Source organism: Lepisosteus platostomus, chromosome 24 (genome assembly GCF_059453375.1).
Source record: "Lepisosteus platostomus isolate fLepPlt1 chromosome 24, fLepPlt1.hap1, whole genome shotgun sequence".
Classification (NCBI taxonomy): domain Eukaryota; kingdom Metazoa; phylum Chordata; class Actinopteri; order Semionotiformes; family Lepisosteidae; genus Lepisosteus; species Lepisosteus platostomus.
Genome location: NC_142634.1, coordinates 10,981,501 through 10,999,785, shown reverse-complemented (window position 1 = coordinate 10,999,785; position 18,285 = coordinate 10,981,501). Strand labels below are relative to the sequence as shown.

Sequence of the window (18,285 nt, the reverse complement as noted above, 5' to 3'; positions counted from 1 at the left end):
GAGCCTGGAAAATCTGAGCTACTGCGGGTAATGAAATAGGCTTTGTTTATTAAGCGGCTGTCTCCTGCTCATGAGCACTTCCATCATTTCCTTGGGTCTCGGTAAAAACCAGGCTCTTAGCTTTTTAAACCCAGTGCCTTGGGGGTGAGTTTTGCCATCATGTTTCTGTTTTTATTTTTAGTACGTAATAAACAGTGGAATTCTTGTCTCAGAACACCATTACTGCTTTGCAACTAAATTCTTTTTTGGGGGGTGGGTTTGGCTGTTATCTGTAATTTTCCAATAAAAAGGAATTCAAATTTCTGTTCCACATGAGATGTTTTATTGTTGAAATGCTGCAATTCTTAATTGCCAGTTTTGAAACCTCATATATTACATCCTTTCAGAGACGTTCACACTGCCATCTGAGTGACATATTTAATGCTGTTTTGTTTGACTTTTTATACTGAATGTGCAAAAGTAAAAGGGCAGTTAAGCTATCCTAGGAACAAATTCTTCTGGTGTCTCCTAACATGCTGGGATTAACAGCCCGTTGATCAAATGTTAAATAACAAAACAGTCAGAAAAGACCCACAGAAAAAGGAAGCCAATAAAACATAGTTTTGATATTATGTGTGATGAGAACAATCAAGCGGTTTTGACCATCAAGTATCTCCCCATTCGTTTTAAGATTCAAATTTGAGGAACATGCTGGGAGTCTTCCTTTTCTAATCTGATATCGAACTTGAATTCTCTGTGAGGTTTACCTGGTTACATTTTCGTCAGGTGACTGGATTTTCTTAGAGTGGGAAATGAGATGAAGGCCGAGTGCAAGAAGAGACATGTTCTATTTTAAATTCCAAACGTTTTCTGCTCCGGAGTGTTAAATCTACCTACAGGAAAGGCAGAAGAGTGCTTGAGTGCCGCATTTCTTGAGTGTCGGTGTGTGCCATGCAGACTGCTTGCTTCAAAGTCTTGTTCTGAAGGTCTCAAGAAGCCGCAGCAAAACTGAAAAGGCATGATTGCAGAGACATGTGAGCTTATTTTTATTGCCGTCTTCACTTGAACTTGTTAAGCTATTTGAAAATATTTTAAGAAAGGAAGGGAAGGTGCAGATTGTTCACTTCAGTCTGGGTTTCTGGTCGTTACGTAAGTGTTCTGTACTGAACGTGCCACTTGGATGTTCTGGGGGGAGGAGCGGGTCCGGTTTAGTTGGTCGTTCGATTTCTTTTACAGTATAGGCCAGTACCATGGATGGATCTAGATGGATCGAGACTTTCTGCGGATGTGCAATTGCCTGTTGCTGCAAGTCAGTCTGCCTTACTGTACCTAGTCTTCTTAAAAATGAAATGCCAAGAAAATAGTTCTTATAGAATAGAGATAAAGCAGTGTTTCAGTATATATCTTCATGCATGTCATTGTGTTGAAGATTGGTAGAAATCCATGCTGCGGCACGGTACTGTTCACCTAAGGCTCATAGTATTCAGTGTTTATTTTTAAGCACTCGATGCCCCTTGAAATTTAACTGGAGCTGATTCTGTTGAGCAATTTAATACATCGAAACACTGCGAGTGAAGAAATAAGGCTGCTGTCCTTATTGTGCGCTGAGAGTTTTTTCCTTCGCGAGTTCCTCAAGCACAGTTTGTAGGTGACACTGAGATAAGATAAGAGATAAGATCACTTTATTGGCCATATACAATTTTTTGCATTAGGAATTTGTCTTTTCGCATACCCCAGCTTGTTCTCCATGAGACAAATAGACACAGCCAGGGAGAGAAGCTTGGGGTCAGAGCGCAGGGTCAGCCATTGTACGGTGCCCCTGGAGCAGCTGGGGTTAAGGGCCTTGCTCAGGGGCCCAACGGAGTAGGATTCCTCTGCCGACCATGGGATTTGAACTGGCAACCTTCCAGCCACAGGTGCAGATCCTTAGCCACAGTGCCACTGCTCTGTGTTACGGTAATCTCAAGTACAACATTTGAAGTCATTCTAGTTAATAATGCTAAAAAATAACAGAAATGGATTTTAAGTTTGTATAAGTGTTACGTTTGTCTGGAGGTGTCTTTTTATCCGCAAATCTCGCTAATTAACAGAGACAGTAAAAAACAGAGCAATTCTAGTGTTTAGCAGTGGGTTACGTTGCAAGCGTTGAAGTAACAAGTAAAGGTTTATTCCATGCTGAGAAGAGAAGAAAACACAGCGTTTCGGCTGTGAAGCTTCTTCCGGTGTGTTAAAGTATGCTGCTAGCAAAAACAAGGCAACCATGAATGAATAAGATCAAATTGAAACTGATGGGGAAGAGAAGAAGTCAAAGGATCCAAATTAAATTACATTGTAAGAAATTAGATTTCCTTATGGAAGCTCAGAAGGAAGAAAAAACAGTTTAGCTTGGTTTTTTCTTACACTGTAACAACTGATTTGTGGTCTCGAGTACTTAATTAGCTTTTTTAAAGAGGTGCTTTGTAGGTGTGCCTATTGTGTGCCGATGCCATAGTGGATGAGACAAACCAAATTGGCCTGTTGAGCAAATACTGGTTCCACTGTGTGTTCCTTTTGTATTCTGTCAAATGGCCCCTGCATTCCGTCTGCATTCCGTGAGGGCTGTGTCTGTGCGCAAAGGTTTCAAAGGATCTGACTAGGGCTCCTGAAGGTAGCAGCAGGCACTGTGGAGTGGCTGGGACAGCGCCGCATTGAGCAGAAGTTCTAGAGTCCACACTCCTAGAGGGAGACGGAGCAGACACGAGGCAGGGGGCTACTTTCTCCACCTGCCTGATGGCGCAGCATTCCTGAAATTCTTGTTCAGTGCACAGAGTTGCTCATCTAGATGCTGAGTCTGGGAACTGTCTCATTTAATTCCATATTGTTCTGTCTCTAGGCATGCTACTCTGTAGTAACCTTTTCTATGAAGAACGAATGGTTAGAATTATTTTCACGTCTTCCTGGGGGTTCAGAGAAAACAATAAGGGTTAAACTCTCTAGAGTAAAAATGACGATGGGTTACATAGTCTGAATGTCAGTGTGAACTGTTTTCAAACACTGGTAAGTTGGCAAAATGTTATTCTTTGAAAACAATTAAAAGAAGAAATGTTTGAAGTTTACAGACCTGAAATTTGGCACATAAGATTAAATCATGGCAAGGTTTCTAGACATGTTCAGGACAGGTAAGTGTGTTACATGGTTTGGCCACCAAATTGGATTTGTCACAAGAGTTTCTATCGATTTCTTCTCTGAAACAGCTCGGCCGATTCGAATGAAATTGGGTATTTTTACTTAGGTGTAGGGCAGGAGCAGTAGCTATTAGAGACTAGTTGCAACATTGAAAAATATGTCTGCAATGAAAAAATTAACCCAAACTACTTAGCAGAAGGGAACCTTTAATGTCAATTTCCCTCTTTAAGCAACCGTTCAGTCTGTTAACTCCAGATATGGTACTGTAGGTATTATTTTTGGCATAGTGAACTTAACATATGATATAAGCAATCCTACATAAACCACAGTGGAATTTGTAATCCCTGGTATTATGTTCTCACAACTCAGACTGCCTCTGTTTTGGGAAGCACTATACCAGTTGACTTGCAACATCAGGTGTTCCATCACACTGAAGCCTGCATTGCTCTTACACCTTGTAGCTTGCAGCAGAACGGTTTACGTGACCCCATAACAGGTCACCACGTGCTTCACAAAGGGCCTGTACTGTAGCTTCTTTTCTCCATTAAATGGCCAACTTAAACCTTGTTTGTCGTTGCAGTTGCCATACAGCAAAAGAGGGGCCATTCATAACCCAGAAAGGTTGTGTGACCACTATGTTGTTCTCCTGTTCACATGCAGCCCTTATTGCAGATTTTCTCCAATTGTGGGGTACATCATCTTTAGAAAGGTTAAACTGAAGTATTGCAATATGGGAGATGCTGCCCGGCTGCCATTGTGCCTATGAATTCACACGGCCTCTGTTCTTGGTTGCGCTGGGCTGACTTTGTCGAGACTTTCACGCCCCCCATGTTGTAGAGGTGCCCTAACTGCCTGCACCAGGCTGCAGTGGAACTTGGTAAACTGGAGCTTGCTTGGAAACTTGTAAAACTGCTGTTTTGTAGTTGATTTATGTATCTGCATGTGTATATATGACAAAGCACAGTAATTAGTTGGTACTGAAACTTTCACACCCTGAAAAGGATTCTGTGTTTCCTCCCTGAATATGTGTTTATTTCAGCCCCCTTTTGCCTCTCTCTGATCCAGATGGCTTTTTCTGTCTGGTCAGAAGGGTAATTGCACAACAAATTGCTTTTTCGTAATATTTTTTCCTGGCTGCCAAAACAAATTGTGAAAAGCCTACTGTACTATGTCTTCAGCATCGATATGAGCAAGGCTGGATGAAAGATTTGACTTTTGTTGTCGTGAGGTCCTTTTGGGGATATCATCTGTTTTTCTGACTTTTTTTCTGACTTTGCAGGGCTTGAGTAATCTTGTGATGAAAAACTCACAAGGGTGCTTAGTTTACATTAGTGTTTAGAAAGCACTGTTTTGCTTTTTTTATTCTAATGTTCTTTCCTTTTTGCTTGAGCTTTCTGTACTAAGTTTATGTATAATTGTGAGCACCAAAGTGGATTTTTATTTTTATGGAATTACACTCCATCTTTACACTATATCAGCTTTACAATTAGCTTGTAAAATTCTAATTTAATTTGCAAGAACAATTCTGTTTTTTGATGCTACTGCTTTTTTTGATTAGCTTTAGTTTTCAAATACTGAAGTTAACAGCAGGATGGGTGGGTAGTATAGGATTCTAAGTGTTTTTATTTGATAATTTAATACATACTGATTCCTGTGGCTGTTTAAACTACTTAGAACAGATGGATATGGGCATTCTGTATTAAAACGTTCTGTGTTAAACACTATGTTAACTTAGTGTTGGGGTTTCAAACTCATACAATATTAAAGTTAATATACTGAAGTTCATTTGCCTGTGATTGTTTCAGATCTGACGCATTTAGATTGGACAAATGTATTCGTATTGTTTTGTGTACCAGCTTTTGTCCTGTTTTACAGATATGGGGCCAAAGTCTTAACTGTTTTGAGTTTCAGACATTAATTCAAATTTCAGTGAATTTTCATATTTTTATAGTTAATAAGAGTTCCACGAACATATAGAAGTCCTAAGGGGTCAACATTTCTATTTGTTTAATAAAGTAGCTATGTAAATGTGGAAATTTGTGGAAATTTAATTCATAAAATTATTTACATAGTCCTACTCTATTCTTTATTTTATTCTGTGAAATTCACCATCCATACCATTTTATAAACGATTGTAAAAAAAATAACTTAAATTAATCAAAAACCTTATTCAACATTTTCTTACGTCTGTGAGATGTCTTTCTGTATGTTACAGCAAATCTGAATTTTAGCAAACCTTTTAATCAGGATAGGATCTTCCACCAATACCTGAATAAGACATAAGCAGAATGGAAGTCAATTCTGAGATCAAAATTGAGTGTTCACGGATGAATTTGCAATTGTTATTGACCCTAACTCTGGAACTAGTGGCCTAGGGCTGAACTCAGAATCTCTTTGTTAAAATGCCTTTCACCAATGGACAGCAAGGGTGTTTAAAGAAGAATTTCTCTACTACCAGTTAATCAACTGGTAACAAACAGAAGACGTAAAAAACTTTACAGTTCAAATAATTTTGCAAATAAACATCGGGTGCGTGAGAAAGCATTTTGTTTCTATATGAGGAAACAGATGGCCTCATCATATTGTAGAATCACTTTGTCTCATAAGAGCCAATGCGAAATGCATGATAAAATTAATGATTAATGGAAATGAAACGTGTAAAAATTAAACTGAAAAAGATTTCAGGCGCTTCTTTTCAACCCTCTGGGGTCATCATTTAGAAACCAAAGGTCAGGCTGTAAGGAGCTCAGAGTGTCCTGACTTGATCAATTGCCTAATCAAGCCAGTCATCGAGGTGGACACACTCTCTCCAGTCCTGGTGCGGGAGTGTCTGCGGGCTTTCTAGGTCTCTTTAAAGCAGCAGCACCTGAAGAGCTGGGAGAAGCTGTTAAACTGGTCAAGTTGAACTATAAACCAGATGATGTAGCTTGTTAAGTGCCGAGTTGGAATGAAAATAGACAAGCCTTCCAGAAAGAGGACTGGACACTCTTGCTCTACGTGTTTGACTATTTGCACTATGGTTATAGGAAACTCTGAGGTAAATTTCCTGTTTTGCACTGACGTGTTTTTTCTGACTTGTTTCCTGAGCACGTGGTGACACAGTGTTATCAGGATGTCTAAATTGTCTAACACATCTGTCTTTACCACAGAAATCCTGTTTAGATCTTATAAGCTCGTATTTATATATTTTTTTTCTTGCAAAGAGCTGTTAAGTGTACAGAGGTGGGTACTACTGTCTCCGAAAAGCTTCTCCTCAGAACTGGTGGAGACTTTTGCGGGCAAGCTTTGTTCATGCAGAAGGACTGCAGAAAGAATCTTCTTTACACTAGCAAATGTGTCCTACTGTTCTTCTAGAACGTGCAGCCATTTTCTTTCCAGGAAAAGAGTTTAAGTGTTTAAGCACTGTAAAAGCAGTTGTACCTGAGTGATCTTGTTCACCAGAAAGTTTTTATTGCTTTTAGTCAAAGTCCAACCACTTTTATCATTCGCATTAAACCCTGCTGAAAACAACTGTGCTGCTCAAGCTGAGTCTTTTGTTTCGACACTCAACAGCAGTGAGCAGGCTGGGGCGTCACGGGCTTTCCTGGAGAGAGGGTAACGGAGCCGCCTGTCTATATTTCTGTACTTATGAGGCTAGTGCTGTTCACACACAGAGCATCACGACCCAAGAGTGCAGCCTCTACCCTGGACTTCAGCCTGGTAGGTAACTCGAAACAGGCTTTCTCATCACTCTTTAGCCCTAAAACACAGACACCCATGCAGTGGCCACTAGATATGACCTCATATCTAGTGATTGAACTGGTAGCCCTCCCAGCCACACGTGGGGGCAGTTGGTTTCACTGGTCTCTTCATTCTCAATGATACTGGAAAGGCTAGAGGATTAAGCTGTGTGGCTTGTGACCTGCACACTAATTCCTTTGGGAAGGTTAGGCCAGTCTCTTTTTGGAAGAAACACTAAGCAGCTCAAGAGGAAGAAAAGACCATTTTCCTTTTTTTTTTGTTTTAGACACTAAAAATCATATAATGGATGGTTATTTTTTTATTTGTTTTAAACTGTCATTACAGAATACTAATCTGATATATTTATTAAAATGGGACAAAAACATTTTAAATAACAGCCTCCAGTATACATCAGAATTGACAGACAACAATTAAAATGTTCAAAGCTGTTCAGCGAGACTATTCTACTGATTCTGCTGTATGCTTGGATAGACTTTACTGTTGGGACTGTTTGGATACATGTTAGTACAGGAGAAGCTCTGATGTGTGTAGCATTTAATTCAGTTGTTTTTGGTACACACTGCATTTGACCTCTACTACAAAGTTCGCTTGCCCTGGTTTCAGGAAGTGCTCTGTCCTAAGAGTGCTGATGTGGATAGTGTGCAGTTGCACATTAACAGAGAGAGGGCAAAGAGCCCTGTTGTGCATAATAATAATAATATATTTGATTAATAAAGTGCCTTTTCAAATTCATGGCCACTGTACATAGTGATAAAGAAAAAGACAGTCTGAGTTTGGGCTTGAAGAGAATCAAAGAATTTGTATAGAGTCTGTGGAAGGGCATTCCAAAATAATGGAGCAGCGTCAGAAAAGGCAGGGTCTCTGACAGGCCGAGATGTCGTCCTGGGTGCAGTGAGCCTCAACTGAAGGGAGCCCCCAGGAGGGAGTCACTACTACATGCACGTCTGTGCCGTTCAGCGTGTGCTGCCTGTGGCTTCTCCGTGACACCTGCGTGGGCAGCTGCTCCGCGAGAGCGCCGAAACCTGGAGTTGCTCTTCCTACAGAGGACCAGGCGCACATTTTCCATGAACTCTTCCTCTCGGGCAAAGACTGTGACTTTAAAAGGGAGTCGTGAGTCCTGCTAGGACTAAACCTACGGAAAGGGGCGGGTCAGCTCTCAGATGAACGCTGCGCGGTTTAAGTGGACCTCTGTCCTCTCTGACCTGACTGGCTGCTGAACTTTGAGATGCGTCACTCTCTAGGGCTAACAGGTTTATCAGACTTGACTTAATCTTGATTTCAGATGTCACCTCCGCTCTGACTATTTCTGCTGTAACGCGTGTTCTTTATGTTGTTTTTTTTTAATCTTGGGTGTCCCTTTTTCTTTCTTCCTATTGGTTAATTGAAAAAAATGCTTCCCAATTATCGTGTTGTCAGCAACGCAAAAATCAGAAAGAGTGTCTTCCTGCGGTCTGGATTACCCCTCACAGTCAGGAAACAGTTAACATGATCTTATCACAGCATCAACTGTCTTAAATTTCCTGTTACTGTCACTCTTTCAAGTTGCCTTTCAGATTATGCTGTACTTCTGTTTTATTCTTTGCAAGCATTACTGACATCTTAGATTTAAAGCGAATTCCTTGAAAAAGTTAATCATTTCTGTAATTTCAGATATGAATATGGTACCTTAACTGAATTAGGAAATGAAAGCGACTTCTTCCCTTTACCATACGTGTTCATAGAAAGTGTAGGGAGCTCTGTTACTAGGCTATTCATTGGCTATTCAATCTTCAGACAGGCTGGTGCCTTACTTTTTCATGCGTTAGCTTCACATGAAGTAATATTGATATTTCTAAAGTTATTCTATCAATGACAGTAATCTGTTTAACAAGAGTTAGATTGTAATCTGCAATTTAAATTCTCCCAACCCGCCCCTCTTGGGGTTACATGTGTTATAACTGGCAGCGCAGCCTGGGGGTTTGGCGCCGATTGGCGGAGAGGGGTCTCCGTGGCGCTGGGATCCGAGAGAGCTCCTTCTGACTCGTCCCACCCACCCCTCACCAGCGCTCCGCCAAATGCGCGCCGCTACTTGGGAAATCCCGGTCTCATTCGGCAGGTGGCATGACCCAGACTCGAACCCGTGATCGTAGAGCTCTGCCTGTGCTTCATGGGTCAAACCATGCAGGGGAGCTTCATGTTGAACTCTGAACCTAGAGAGTCTGACGGCTGTCTTAATCTCACAGTGGGTGTTTTTTTTTTAATGCCAGGATTTTCATGTCCTAATCAAACCCTCTTAGATGACCAAAACTTGGGAACGGTGCTTGGATTAAAGCTGTCCTGTGGCAAAGTTCCACGGGTGTCGGATTCTTTTCCAAGCTCTGATCGGTGTGATTCGGGATGATCCTGTTCGAAGCACCTGGGCAGAACTCGCAAGGGGTTCCTGCTGCTCGTCTAATGGCATCTGGGGCTCACCATTGAAACCTGCTTCCTTAATTTGTGGCCTCGCAAAAGGTGCTGTTTATTCCTGTGCAGACGGCAGAGGAAACATGAGCAGAAGTGTGTCTCTGGGATTTCAGTACTTTTTGGCAGGAAACTTCACCGTGCCGCGTTCATTTTATGACAGAGAGCTTTCTCAGCGTGTCTTATGTTTAACTTTTATAAGATGCTGCGGCTCATTACTCCCACTCTGGCCCTGTGCTGCAGAGCTTTCGAAGGGGCATTTTAATAAGTTCATTAAATGCAAACATGTCAGAGCTGGGAGATTTGAGTTTTATTAACTTTAATCCACAGAATAACATTGAGAGAGGGGAGTTTTTTTGCCATGTGTACATGTACATTGGGATTCATATTCGTGCTGTTCTTTCAGGATGTTCACAGCACAATAGACAACACTTTCACACAAGATGCACAGTAAATAATACTAAATACTGACAGTAAAAAAACAGTAAATAATCAATAATGACAGTACTACAAAGCACAATGGGTAGTACAGAACAATAAACAATGAAATGCAACACCTCTACAGTCCTAATGATTGTTTCTTGCTTTTTGCAAGACCTAAGTGTCATGTAGTTCCAGGGCTTATCCTGGTTTCTCCAGTGCTGGGGACACTGAGCACCCAAGCCTTCCTCTGGATGTGACTGTATGCTGGCATGGTTAGCAGATATACCTCATCTACTGGCTTATCCCAGTTTTTAACATCATGGTAATGGTCCCGGACAGGAACGGTAGAAATATGAAGCATGTTTTTTCGGATGCATCAGGGAAAGTGCTGGTGGAATAGTACACTTGGCTATGGCCGTGATGTGATGATGAAGGTAGGGAGCCCTTCCTCAGACCTCATCATCAGCCTTCTTACCCCTTTCCCCTTCTATGACCTCTCTCCACCCAAACACCCCCATAAGGACCCACATCTGTCCCCGAGTTTAGCTCCAGAAGTCGACAGGCCATTGCAAGAGAACTCCCCAAGCAGCTTCGTCTGGCGAGTGAGGCAGGTGGACGGGCGCGTGGAATGAGAGAGGGGGGTGGGAGGAAGAAGAGAACAACTCTTGGCCAACGTAGCTCGGTGATACGTCCCAGGTGGAGAAAGTGGAAGGCAAGGCTGCTGTAGGTGGTTGGCTGTACAGCAGGTGCAGTGAGTCAGATCCCAGACCTCAAGAGTGCAGAATTAATGTGCAGGCGGGAGGCGGCGGATTGTCATTCGGAGTACCGAGATCGGCTTGCCATGTGATTCTCACTTGCTGTCTGCTAGAGAGCTTGCAGCCACAGTAAGTCACACAGTTCAGCTGAAATGAAATGCAAAGCCTTCCTCCTCCTCACAGACTCAACTGGTTCTGTTCACACTCTACGTGCTGGGAGGTGTACCAGAATTTTAACATTTAGTCATGCTAATTTTAGAGTATGAGTTTTTTTTGTTGGTCACCTGACGGCTTTGATTCCCTTTTAACATAAAAGCAACGTATGTTCTCTTGTCTACTGCAGCACCTGTCTCTTGTATTTTTCTCTTTCTCTTTTGTAAATGTTATGTAGATCTGTTACTGTAGCAGATCTCTAAGTCGGGATTGAATATCGCTCATAACTGGCTGCATTTAATTTTGTCTTGATGGTACCATCACCATAAAAACAACCAGCAGGTTCCACTGTGCTTCTTTAGTCTTCTGCCATCAGTGAACTGACACTCAAAGTGGCGTATGTGTGGCCCTACTGCACATTTTAAAGTTCGTCTTGAAGTTTGTCATAGTGAAGAACAAGCTTGTAAGTAGGTCACACTTTGAGTAAATCTTATGCAGTATAGAACTATATCCTGTATCTCCCCGTACCAAGAAGGTTTTTGTGTTAATGCTGTGCCAAATTGGGTGCTGAACCTCTAACACCAATGTATCACCCCTACACTGCCTATAATAAAATCTCCTACCACTCCTGTTTGCTAAAGATCCAAAGATCTGTTCCCAGTGGCACAGTCTTCCCATATTTTGCCTTTACTTCTCACTGAGCTGTCGAGCTCACTGGGACTTGGGAAGAGATGCACGCCTATCAGAGCAGAGTGCAGATACTGGTGGTAGCTCCTGTTTACAGAACTCCAGGCTTGTGTTTCTAACTACCTCCTTTTTATGTGATGGCGTGTAAGCTTGAATATGGCCAGTAGAGGTGCCTGTTGGACCCCGTGTTTGCAGAGGAAGCACTTTCAGGGCCCTGTAGCCAGACTGTGCTTCTCTTTTTCTTGTGTGCTGATCTGCCCCCTCCTGCTCATTGACTAATGGTTTATGGATGCAGACTGCAGTGAATACAAAACCCATAAGCAGTATTAAATGAAATGAAACAAATTATTATGACAGAAAATTCAAACAAAGAGTCTAACGATGTCTCGTGTTCAAAAACAATGTTACAAATCGGTTGCCAGGTGTCTTTGGCTTAAATGCTGTGCTCGCAAGCAGTGACAAATTATATGGAAAGCTTCCTAGCTTGCCAGCATGCAAACACTGTACCTCTTGGGTTGTGAGCTGAGGGATGCTCAGTGATGGATATTTCCTTCCGTTACTGCCCTGGTGCAGTGCAGCATGTAAAAAACAACAGGAGAGCAAACTTCCATTCCATTTGACTTGTTCACCACTGACAAAATGTGTGTTATACCACATTAAAGCTTTCTAATAATATGCCCTTCACGTTGGATATGACCCCCAGGTGGTGGGAATGCAAAAATTGCCATAATTTAAAAAAAACTCTCCGCACCCTGAGGCCATAGAATGATGGTGCTTAAGATGCACTGAGCCAGGAAATACATAAAGGAAATGCTGATTCCTTTATCAAGGAAATCTCAGCAGTCCCCAGCCTGTCTCTGGGGATGCGTTCGTAATGACACTGACGACTTGCTGTTTAATTAATAGACAGGGTTGCATGCGCAGAGCATTGTGTTGGGTTACAGGCTCTGCTCAAGTGGTGTGACTGCGTAACCTGACCTGTGTCTTTGCTGGCCACCCTAAACCTACAAGCAAACACCCATCAATAAATTAAAGGCAGTGGGGAGGTTATCAGGCCTGTCCTCTGAAGTCTCTGCCTCAAGCGTACAGTATGTGAGTAAACCATTAGGACAGTAGTTCCCACCCCTGGCCTTGAGTGACCCATGAGTCTTCTGGTTTCATTGATGCCTTCAATTGATAAACATGCTTGTTTAAACTCTTTTTGCACTAAATATTTGACATAGATTCTCCTCGACTCGTTTGTAAAGTATAAGGTCCCTCATTTTCCCTCTCAACTACTCTTAATAGGTGATTGTTTGACGATGAGAGGACAGAGTGGGCGTGGATACTCCCACAGAGTGAAACACTCCCACAGTGATTGCTTCTTTCCTTCTGCACAGGTCCGGTCAGTTACATTTCAGTTCTCACACCTGAATGGGGTGGGGGGTCGCTTCGGATTACAAACCCCAGTTAAAAGTTCAATTCAGCTTTTTGGAAGCTGAATGCAAATGTGCCTCCAGTAGAAAATGTAAAGCCCAACGAGCCTGTGTCAAAGAACTCGACCAGGACAAAAACCAGAAGACACAGGAGTCCCCCAGTCCAAGGTGGGGTCACAGGTTGGGGTCCCTACTGCTGAAGTTGCGGTGACTTCCTTCGTAGAGAGTGTTTTAGGGAAAAGTGAGTATAATTACATCATGTGTAAGAATTCACAGTGTGCAGCTCAGAGAAAGCCTGGAGGAGAAGCTTCTGCAAGTATCCAATACCAATGTACAGTATCTTGTAGTTCCTTCAAGCGTTTAGTCTGTCGTCATCCTGTTTTATTTGTATTTGTTTTGAAAAAGAAAAGGTTTTATTTAGTCAAATAGTCTGAAATCCACTAAATGAGGTGTTGAAACTGTAGTGTTTAGTGCATAAAAAGACACTTCTGTATTTTGCTTTGGATGTTAGTTTCATTCTTGTTTTAGATGCGAGTTGCATAGAAAGTTCAAATTGCTAAGGATCGAATTCTTATTCATACTTCTGTTTTAACATGCATTGTCAAGCCTTTCTTTTCTGCCAGATATCAACAAATGCCCCAAAGGGCAGTATTTTTTCTTAATAAGAATCCAACCTAAAATTTAATAGGTTTGCAAATTGCTTTAGAATAATAATTTAGAAGCAGGGTAAAATTGCCAGATATATTGTGTTTAAAGAAGCTGCCCTGATAATAATATGCATACTGTTAGCTTTTCATTTTGCACAGTTGCCTAATTTTTTGTCATTTTTTCTATATAATGCAATGTGTAAGATACAGCTCATTGTAATTTTAATGCCATTATTAATTAATTTTTAACATGGTTACATAGATAACATAGATAAAACACCCTTCGAAAGCAGGAAGCAGAAAAAGGCAGTTGAATGTAGTTCAGAAAAAAGATGTTGATGCGCAGGCACAGGAAATGGTCAGAGAATCTTGTATTTTTAGTTCTGTGCCTTGACATTTGAAAATGTCACTTCCCAGATGCACCCTTATAAAACTTAAACTACATTTTTTGTCTGTCTGAGAGAAACTCCCGTAAATGGTAAGAAGCTGAGAAGCAAAGCTGTTGTTCTTTTTCTCTGAAATTTTCCAGTCCCATTTTAAAACGTCTCGGGCTTCTGTTTATATTAAGACATTTGTTGCATAAGTGTTGTACGTCACACCTGCACTGACATAATCTGTGAAAACTGAAAGCTGGTTCTTAGCGCAACATGCCTCTTCTCTCTCCACAAGTTGAAATTATATCTTATTTACCTTACTGCTAACCCTCTTAAAGGAGAAACGTAATGAATTCAGTCGTATGATTATGGGACTATAGATGCGTGTTAGAATGGGTTAGAAGGTTTATTCTTTTTTCCGTTTGGTCAGAGTACAGCCTGTCTGTGCTAAACTTGCCGAGTCTATTGTTAGGTTTCAGCTAATGCTGTTCGGTTATGGAGTCTTGAGTCAGCTGGTTTCAGCAATGACATTATGAGCTCCATGTGTTCTGCACGTGAGGGTGTGGAAGAGATTCTTGCGAATCATGCGAGGGGGTTCATGTTTCAGTGTTGTTTTATTTTACATCTCATGAAGTCACAAGGGAAATAGCAACCAGTAAAAAAATGAGATAGCCCCTCACCTTTGACCCTTGGCAGCAATAATTTTATGATAATTGTGGTGTCTCTGGGGTTGCTTCTCTTTATTATTACGGCAATGTCAGAAATCATCCCAAGACATGTCTGTGAAATCTGAACACTCATAAAACTCTATCTGCCACCTGTGTGCTTACTTTGTAATTTTATCCAGACCACAGACTCAAGAGCAGTACTAGTTTTCACTTCCTTATTCCTCATCTGCTTTGCTACACTATTATCTTTTTTGCAAAAGATTATTTCAGTTCATGTCTGCAGGTCATGTAGAATGGAACTGTGATCCTAAAATGCACTTCCTATACTGTATATGTTTGAGAACCTGTGATGCGTATGTGATTTCAGTAGACACATTGCTGCTCATTACAATCTCCTTATTAGATTTGTCCCCCCAAGAAAGGAAAAATATACAATTTTAACATGGCATTTATGACATTGTATTAATCCCTTTGTTGGGAATCTCAGTTTTTGTGTTGTTTGTTGGTCTCATGTCACATGTTTCTCAGGAAACATGTAAAGTCAGCAGTAAATTTATAACCTTAAACAGGCTGAGTGAGCAGACCAGTAAATGTGTAAACACAAGGTGATAAACGCAGTGATCTCTTTGATTTTGGCGTTATTTTAGCATGATAAAAACTAAAAAGACAGTAGCAGCTGTGAGCACAAAGTACTACTGTAGTTAACTTCTCCATCCCTGGTTGTGTTATTTATTTGTTGTCCCAAACAGATATCAGAGACATCAAACAACACTGTAAGCGGTGTTGTCTGAGAAGCCATGTATGGGTCAGTTCAGGCCAATAATTCATTAAATTAAATTATAGAATATAAAAGACAATCGAACAAAACCTCCAAAATAGATAGCAAATGTGGAAATTAAATCTGTATGTTCATGAAAACCAGTGTGCTTTTGAAATCTCAGGAATATCATTAAATAAGCATTAAAACATTCAGAAATCCAGTCACGTAACGCTATGCTCTGTATCAAAGTTACAATGGTCTTCTAGGCTCATTTGGTTGGTAAAATGTTGAGCTGAATGTGTTTATAAATGCTGTCGTCTCCTAATTGCTTCGGCTGCCTGGCTATCCTCTCTCTGAGACTCTTCCTCTGGCTATGAGTCACCGGGATAATGGAAAATAAAAATGACAGCAGTGCTTCTTGTCACCTTTACTGTGCTCCTTGTTATTCCAATGGCTGAAGATGCTTTGCTTCCCGAAAGCTAAAAATAGAAGCTTTTTGTCACGTATTATTTCCCCTGAGTTTGTGCGTAGATGTGTGTGCAAGTGTGCGTTTGTATGTACAGCACAGTGTGTGTGCACATGTTTGTATGCATTCTTCCATGTGTGCATGTATGTCTGGGTGCAATTTCACTGGAATATTAGGCCACGAAAATTTAAGTTAAAAGGAATCCTGGTCATGTGCATATCCTCGGAAAGCAAATGGAACAATACCTCCCAATATAATGTTGGGAAATGCTGTTTGCTGAGGTTGTTATTTTAATTTGCCTTAATGTTCGTCTCCACATCAGATTGCATTGATCTGTGTATGTGTATGAAAGATGGCTGGGTGTTTTGTACCAATTTGTTTCTAAAAGGAAAACAAGCACCTTTATTACAGGATTATTTTCCAGCTAAAGAAAGCCTCTGCATTCTTTCAGCTGCCTAAGTAACACCACTCAGATTGTCAACAACACATGTGCCTGAGCAACAGTGACGCTGATCAGCCTGATGTGCTTTTTTCTGAAACCTGTGAGCATCATTTAAATCAGATGCTGTCATTTTCCGGCACAGGGTGTGGATGTTGCATCCAGCAGATTTGTTTACATGTGAACGTCCTGTGTGTCTTTGTGTCATTAATTTTGGCCAGAGAGAGGTACTGAACTGAAGAAGAGGTCAGACCCTAAGGAAACTTCCCTCTCACAGGAAACTCACTTGGAGTCTAATTGAAAGGAGTAGGAAGAAGACAAATCTCCCCTAGAAGTGTGGACCCTAGATGTCCATTCAGTACAGTATTGGCACTTATTAGTCACTGATATCAGGGTTACCAGGACATTGAAGCTTTCTGAGAAGACTTACAAAACAAAATGACATTCAGACCATGGGATTGGATGCTGTCACTCACTCTCTAATGTTTGTCTGCTCTGAAAGACAATTCAGAACATCTCTGGAAAAGCTCATTTTAATTGGTTTGATCATTAGTCTCTCCTGTTGGACCTTCACTTCACAGCCAGCTCTGACAGAAATTAAATGGAGCTCTAGATGAGCCCTACTGAACTTAGTTTTGGAATTCGTTCACTCTGCCTGTAGGCATTTAAGCCGCTCTCTGGTTTCAGATATCTCCCTTTGTCTACCTTGTTCTGCACATGTCGGTATTCTCTCAGTCCGTATCTGGGGTATCCTAATTTCCAATAAAACTGTGAGAGTTTTCTAGTTTTGTCAGGTTTCAAGCTTGGTGATTATACCAATTATACCCAACTGGTAATCTATTTGGATTCTGTCTCTTTCTCTGACGTCTTAGATAATTAGGCTGCTCTACTGCAGAAATAGCGCCACAGAAATTCTAGACTCGTATAAAGAATTCTAGACTCGTGCCCCTCATAGACCTTTGCTGAGCTTGAAGAACTGAAGACTCTTGCTTAGCACTTTCTGCAGCTCTGGGCTGCCAGGCTGGCTGTGTTCCAATATTAGGGTGAGGTTAAGGTGACAAGGTTACAAAAACTTGCAAACTGGAAACTGGGTTGTAAAGAAATGTTAGTGCATTAAGGATGATCATTTCCTCCCTGCGCCTGTATGGTTAAAGGTAGATTTTCACTGGACTTCATGGTCCTCACATGATCTGTCAACAATACCATCATAATTTGTCACAAGGGCTTGAACTGCCTGACTTTTTGCAGATAACAGCTAAATCGTTTACTGCCCTTTTGACATTTGTAACACAAAGGATGCAACCTCTTTATCCCCCGTTTGCTGAAAATATCTAGTTATCTTTTGCTTTTTGTTTCTCCCAGATAAGATGTTCTCTGCTGAATCTTCTTGCCTCTGGGAGAAAATTCTCAGCAGTTTAGAACCAGAATTCTCACAGTGGAATACAAATCAAAACATAAAGAAGATTAAATCATAAAGGAGTTTAGAAATGAAAACCTTTTAAAAATAAACATAAAGATGTCCCACAAAAGTTATTTTTTAGCTACCTATTTAAGAAGATGAAACTATATAAATTACTCACAAACACGTCCTAAGGTATAGTTATGAATTACAACACAACGTGAATAACCTACCCCTTTGATGGTTGCCTGTGCAGGAAGGAGTGTGTGAGAATTTCTCTTTTGGGCGGGTCTTGTACTGTTCCTTGTGACCACTTGGAAGCTTTTTAACAGCTTTGTCAGTTTGCAGTCTGCAGATGTACTGTACCTGCACTGCACTGGATAGGCGTTTATTAATTAATCTAATCAACACAGGCAGCTGTTCATAATGGATGCTTCATCTTTATTACAAACAGTCTAGGAAAGAGACGAAGCCTTGCATCACACTGTGCAGAAGACCTCCTGTCACAGATGCCATCAAAGGTGCCATATATTTGAAGTATTACAGGCTGGAGGAGATCCAGACACTAATGGTATTTGGAAGTGAAGCGTCTCTTGCCTTAGCTGTGTTTGCCCTGATGTCTGTGACAAGGAATTACTTTATTGGAGAAACGTACGGATTCCGGACTCCCAAGAGCCCTGCTCTGACAGCTCCATGGATCGATTTGAGCAGCCGAGACTTTTTTTTTAAGGAACAAAAGGAGGATATTGTGGCCGAGTACTGCAAGTTGCTTCTA

The 18,285-nt window shown here is 41.2% G+C and overlaps 1 protein-coding gene across 12 annotated transcripts in view; it reads left to right on the top strand.

Moving 5' to 3' along the window:
- The window catches only part of pitpnm2 (phosphatidylinositol transfer protein, membrane-associated 2), a 104,890-nt gene that overhangs the window by 5,536 nt on the left and 81,069 nt on the right, over positions 1-18,285 (top strand). Inside the window, exon 2 of one of the 12 annotated variants that reach the window (XM_088617972.1) lies at positions 6,697-6,843. The exons of 9 other annotated variants lie outside the window; for them this stretch is intronic. The gene's annotated coding sequence lies outside the window, so the exon portion shown is untranslated. Of the gene's footprint in view, positions 1-890; positions 1,014-6,696; positions 6,844-13,861; positions 13,883-18,285 lie in introns of those variants that run through there. 2 more of the 12 variants (XM_088617973.1, XM_088617976.1) reach the window with 2 other exon arrangements.